Raw genomic sequence first — 6,611 nt, forward strand, 5'->3', positions numbered from 1 at the left:
CGATCCCCAGTTCCAAAAAAAAAAATATCTGCAGGAGTGCAGAGTTCCACCAGCTCCTGGCCCAGGGGGACACCTACTGTCCACTCTGGGGACCAGAGTGCTCATTAAAATTTTGGAAAAAGGGCTTTCTGAGAAAGAGGCAACTATGGGTGCAGTGGGCTTCGGTTCCATCCACTCCTGCTCCTGACTCACTGTTGTTCGCTCTTGCTGAGGAACAAGCTGGTCCATGGCTCTCGAGGACACTAGAAAGACACCTGTGGAACCCGAGGTGGTGACTCAGGATTACCCTCAGCATCCGCAATGTCAAAATCCTTGGAGAAAATGTGTGCTGAAGAATCTCAAAGTCAAAGGACCCTTTTGCTTGCCTACTAAGACCTTGAGAATCACTACAGGAAAAACACCTTGGAGTGAAGGTTCTAAGACATGGAATTGGTTCCAGAAAAGAATCCACAAGCAACTCATTGATTTGCACAGTCCTTTTGAGACCGTTAAGCAGATTACTTCCATCAGTATTGAAACAGGAGTGGAGGTTAAAGTCACCGTCACACATGCCTAAGGCAACTGTTTTAATAAATTCATAAGCAATTATTTTTTTAAAAAAACTTGAAAAAAAAGAACCCCTATAGCTCAATTAAAATGGAAGAGCCCCTTTTCAGTGATCCTCGCAGGAAAGGTGGCAGAGATGGGTAGTTAGATTCACCTTTCTAGGATAAAGCCAGCCCCAATTGAATTGTGTGAGGAAAAAGACAACCCAAAAGAAGAAAGCTATTCCTGTGAACTTTGGGGAGATATGAGTCTCCTCTTCAAAAAGTGAGACTTCAGGGCCAGATATTTAGCTCTGTGGCATATTTAGCACTGTTGCCTTGAAAGCACAAGGTTCTGAGTTCAATCCCCAGTACCCACCCACCACTCCAAAAAAGAGGCCTTCTATATAGCATCTCAAATGGACTCATATGTAACCCGGTTTGGGGAATGTTTCAAATCCTCACAAGGGCTATTAAGAATAACTGGTGCCAATATGAACAAATCCTCAGTAGCATGGGAACTAGCACAAAGAATTAACAACTGAGATCTCATCTTATTAAAAAGCTTCTGCACTGCAAGAGGAACCACCAACAGAGCTAAGAGACAACCTACAATGTGGGAAAAAAATTTTACCAGCCATTCCTCAGACAAAGGTCTACTATCTAGAATATATATATATCTTTTATATATATATATATATATATATACACACACACACATATATATGTATATATATTCTATATATTAGATATATATACATATGAAATATGAAAAAAATGTTCAACATCACTGGTCATTCAAGAGATGCTGATGAAATCAACACTGAGATTCCACCACACCCCAGAGAATGGCTGCTCTAAAGAAATCAACTAACAACAAATGCTGGTGGGGTGGTGGGGAGAAAGGAACCCTTTCTCCATTGTTGGTGGGAGTGCAGACTGTTGCAACACTATGGAAATCAATATGGAGATACTTCAAAGAACTAGGATTAGGGTTCCCATTTGATCCAGTCATCCCTCTGCTGGGTATCTTCACAAAAGAATTAAAAGAATCAGGGCCGGGGATTCAGCTCAGTTGTTCCTCTGCCTGCCTGCTTTGCAAGCGCAAGGTCCTGAGTTCCATACCCAGTACCAAAAAAAAAAAAAAAGAATTAAAAGAATCATACCACAGTGATATATGCACACCCATGTTTAGAGCGGCACAGTTTGTAATAGCTAAAACTTGGAAACAGCCCAGTTGCCCATCATCTGGAGACCAGATAAAGATGTGTTCTTTTTTTTCTATAAAATGGAGTATTAGCCATAAAGAACAAGAAACTAGAGACATTTATAGCTAAATGGATGCACAGTGAGGCCATATACTTAAGTGAAATAAATAAGACATACATGTATAAATACCAAATAGTTTCTCTGGCATGGAAAAACTAAAACTGTAAATGAGGTTCAAATTGTATAACTGATGATGTGAAATAGGAAGAAAAGGGCTAAAGGAGTAGGGGAAGTGGGAAGGGTAGGGGAAAGGAAAAGAAAAAATATGAGAAAAGGAAAAAATGGAAATAAAATCTTTGTAACTAGGGAAGGGTGGAAGGGGTGAAGGGAGGGTAGGGGAATGGGGAAAAAATAAGATTGAAGATATATCATGTAAAGGCACAAGATCCCAATGATAAATGTAACTGTATTGTATACCTAAAATGTATGAATAAGCCAGGCATGGTGGCACATGCCTGTAATCCCAGCACTCAGGAGGCTGAGGCAGGAGGATCACTGTGAGTTCTACCAGCCTGGGCTACATAGTGAGTTCCAGGTCAGTCTCAACTACATAGTGAGATCCTGTTTCAACCCCCCATTAATTAATTAAATAAATTAAATAAAATGTACCGATAAACTTAATGAAAAAAAAAAATAACTGGAGCCAAGACTCAGAAGTCTTTTGGCAAGGTTTTTGCCAGAGTTCACTTTAGAGTCTGTTTGGCTCTTCTGACCTTTCCAGAAGACCAAGGTCTCCATGCAGAATGGAGATGGTACTTCATTCCTAAAGTTTGCCATTCTGTGAGTTATTTGGCAGGGGATGGCGGGGAGCCCATCGTCACTCTGAAAGACTGGAGTAGTCCAAACTGGGTGGTGATTTCTTTGTGGAGCACTTTGACTGCTTCTGCGGCCTTCTGTGAATGGGTAGGGAAGGCTTCAATCCTTCCTGTAAAGGTGTGAATTAGGACCAATGTCTGTTTAAATTCCCCACATGACATATAGGTAAAATCTAATTGCCAGTCCTCCCCAGGGTATATCCCTTTCCTTTGTACCAGTTCTAATAAAGGAAGTGGTCTGGGCTTGCCAGGGTTATCGTAGATACAGAGTGGGCAAGCTTTGCAGACCTGTTGGGTGGTCTCCACTCATTCTAGTCCTGTGAAAATTTGGAGCATCTTTTCCCTTATAGAAAGAATCATGGGCCGGGCATGGTGGCGCATGCCTGTAATCCCAGCACTCGGGAGGCTGAGGCAGGAGGATCGCTGTGAGTTCAAGACCAGTCTGGGCTACATAGTGAGCTCCAGGTCAGTTTCAACTATACAGTGAGACCCTGTCTCAAAAAACCAAAAAACAAACAAACAAACAAACAAACAAAAACAAAGAAAGAATCATGAAGAGTTTTTATAGCTTCCCACTGTGTCTCTTGAGGAAGGACCAGTTTATTTTCTAAGTAGTGCTAAAGCCCCTTTTTCTCCCTTCCAAACACTAACCGGACCCAAAGCTGCTTAGCTTCGGAGATCAGATGAGATTGGGTGCATTCAGGTTGGTATGGCTGTACACTAAAGCTCTGTTTTCATTCTTCCTTGTCTTAAGGCCCATTTATCTTCTGGGGAGAAGGGCATAGATGGGTTTTAATGGTTTCTGAGAAATGGAATAAGACTAGGATCTTCAGGGGTTTTCCGACTGCCCTTTTCGTCTCTCTATCAGCACTTTGATATTCCATGGAGACTTTGGTGTCCTTTGTAACGAAAGACAGCAACCTGCCTGGTAAGACAGACTACCTTCCATTTTACTAGTACATCTCTTCCTAGTAAGGGAGTAGACTACCATGGAACTTTGGCCTTCTAATTGATGTATCAGAGCAGGTGTAAAGCTCTGACTAGGGGTCCCCTCAACCTCAATTATGGCCATAGGTCTAGAGGAGACTTTTCCAAAGAAAGAAGATAAAACAGAGTAAGCCACTTTTCTATCTATAGAGAATTGAATTTGCTTACCCATGATGTCCAGGGTTATATGGGGTTCCTCAGAGGAGATGGAGAGATCTGTGGGAAGGAGCACTGCAGATGGCCCTGGGGCGCCTTTAGTCTTCTTCATCAGAGAAAGAAGTGAGGGTTTGGGCTGGCCTAGATCCTCTGTGGGAGCAGGGACAGTCAATTCTCCAGCACCCTGAATCAGGCACATTAGCCACCTGACACATGGAGTACAGCTTGGTACAGTTGCATGCCCAGTGTCCAGTTTCGTTGCATTTTTTTTTTTTCTTGAGACAGGGTCTCACTATGCAGTTGAGATTAACCTGGAACTCACTGTGTAGCCCAGGCTGGTCTCCAACTCACAGCGATCCTCCTGCCTCAGCCTCCCGAGTGCTGGGATCACCACGCCTGGCTACCAGTTTCCTTGCATTTAGAGCAGGAACTCTTTCCCTGATTGGCTTTGGGTTTTCCCTTGAACAGTTTGTGTGTACTTAAAGCATTGCCAACTGTGACAGCTATAAATTTGGCCATCCTCGTTTTCATCCTTATCTAGATCCTGATTGTTGAACACAAAAAAGGTTGTTTTCTTCATTTGGGTCATACAGGTCTAGGGGCTCCATCTAGTCACTTGAGAAAACAGTATCCCTGCCATTTATCCTGGTAATAACCTTGTTTAAGGCAGTAGAGATTAAAACCTCTTTTTCAGCATTTAAGAGAGAAAAGAAGAAAGTCTTAGCAAGTTCTAAGTACAATATAGAATTTGTTATCTATTAACTCCAGCTCTACTTTTGCATACTTACAGCCTGCCAAGTTTACCTTCACTGGCTGATCCTTTTGTTTCACTGAGGCACACGTTTCTAGAAACTTCAAGAGGATCTAACCAGATTTAGAAAAAAGGGGAAGAGGCCCATATGTTCTGTGAAAGCAGAAGCTTTAGCTCTGATCTATTAAGGGTGAGATTTCCTGGTATCTGTGAAATCACTTGAAAAAGAAAATACAAATGGTGGACAAACATGGTCCAACCATATAACTGACCAACATGATGAAACCAAATGGCTGACAAGCATGACTTAAAGGCCAGGATGGTTGGGTGGAGGATGTAGCTTAGTAGTGCCATGTACCTGCCCTGCAAGCACAAGGTCCTGAGTTTGATTCTTGGTATGGGTGGGCAGGGAGGACCTGTAGAGGCTGGGGGTGTAGTTCAGTGGTACAGGGCTCGCCTAGCATGCACAAACATCAGGATGGCTCCCTGAGGGTTTAAGAAACAGGTCCAGAGAAAGTGATTTACTAAAGATACCTAGAGATAAAAGGCCCTCTAAGGGAAAAGCATAAATAAGACTTTGAGCACACAAAGGAGCAGCCTTGTATTGGGTAGTTCCTTTAGCAATGGCTCACTGCGTCTGCCCGGAAAGCTCAAGGTTCTGAGTTTGATTCCCAGTACTGAAGGAAAAAAAATGGCTCACCAATTAAAGTTATTCCTGGTCTTTCTTGCCTTGAACAAAGAATTGAATGAGACAAGCCAAAAACAGTGCCAAAAATGTAATGGAAAAGCAAGGCATGAAGGGGTAAGGAAGAAACACTCTACAGAGTGAACTTGGGCTGAACAAAAGAGGATAGCTTGGGGATTTAGCTCAGCGGTTCGGTGGCCTGCCTTGCAAGTGCAAGGACCTGAGTTCAATCCCTGGTACCAAAAAAAAAAGAGAGAGAGAGAAGGATAAAAGCAAAAATAGAAGCACACCCTGGTCTAGAAGACATACACTGGGCTACTGTGAAGTCACAACAGCTGGCTCCTTGTGGAATCTTCTCATCTACCTCATAGAAGCCTGAAAAAGTCCTGATATAGAGGGAATAGATGTGACTTCCAAACCCACTAGATGTTCGATGCGCTGAGGTTGTGTTCCTCAAAATCAAAGAATAAATTCTGAGGAATGACAGAGGTTAAGAATAGGAAATTTTATTGAGGGAGAACCTGAAAGAAACAGGAGAGGATCTAGAAAGTGGATTGCCACAGACTCCACTTCCAGGGAAGGTTTTATAGAGCAAAATCAAGGGGTGGGTACAAGGTGAGACAAAACTATGTATATCTAAAATGTACCAATAAATGTTTTGCTTCAATAAAATAATGAAGTACCCAAAGGAAAAAAAAAACTGTGATCAACCAATAGGATTACAAATATAGTCACTTAGGTAATATTGATCCAATGGGGAAGCAAGTCAAGTAGCAAGGGTACAAGGATTTTCAGTAAGGGTTGGGTCAGGGATCTTTACTGGAAAGGAAGGATTAAGACCTTGGTCCTCCACCTAGGTGATTGATATCTATTTAGAATATCAATCACTGCTATGCATCCGTGGGTGTGGTAGTTTCCTTTCCTTTTACAATGCAGGCCTTCAGAGAATGTCTTTTTTGTTTTGTATTGTTTTTTGGTACACGAGATGAAAGTGAATGTGTCTTGGGCTGGGGATTTAGCTCAGTGGTTCCACCGCCTGGTGCAAGGACCCAATTTCAATCCCCGGTACCCACCCCATAAAAAACAAAAAACAAAAGAAAGTGAATGTGTCTTAACTGCCCTCCTTGTCAGCTGGGCTCCTCTCCGGTTGGCCCTGTCTAACTGCCTACAAGATATTTAATTAACTTACCAATCCTACAACACTGGGATCTTGTAATTAACCTGTCCCACTATTTTCCCAGCCAGCTTTGCCATGCTGTACCTTGTTGAGAGCCAATCTTTTTAATTTTAGGAAAAAAACATTTCATAATTAAAGTGTGACTACAACTGCCTAAGGCTCAATGTCACCTTGCCCTTGAGTCAGCTATGGCTTGTAGAAACATAACTCCATTTTGCCTCGGGTCGCAAGTTGAGGCCTCAATGGT

General features: G+C 42.4%; 1 pseudogene; it reads left to right on the plus strand.

Moving 5' to 3' along the window:
• The first annotated feature begins 226 nt into the window (after nucleotides 1-226).
• On the plus strand, nucleotides 227-556 carry LOC104852241 (annotated as a pseudogene).
• Nucleotides 557-6,611: the final 6,055 nt, after the last annotated feature.

Source organism: Fukomys damarensis, unplaced genomic scaffold (genome assembly GCF_012274545.1).
Source record: "Fukomys damarensis isolate Sample0158 unplaced genomic scaffold, DMR_v1.0_HiC HiC_scaffold_2, whole genome shotgun sequence".
In the NCBI taxonomy this organism is placed as follows: domain Eukaryota; kingdom Metazoa; phylum Chordata; class Mammalia; order Rodentia; family Bathyergidae; genus Fukomys; species Fukomys damarensis.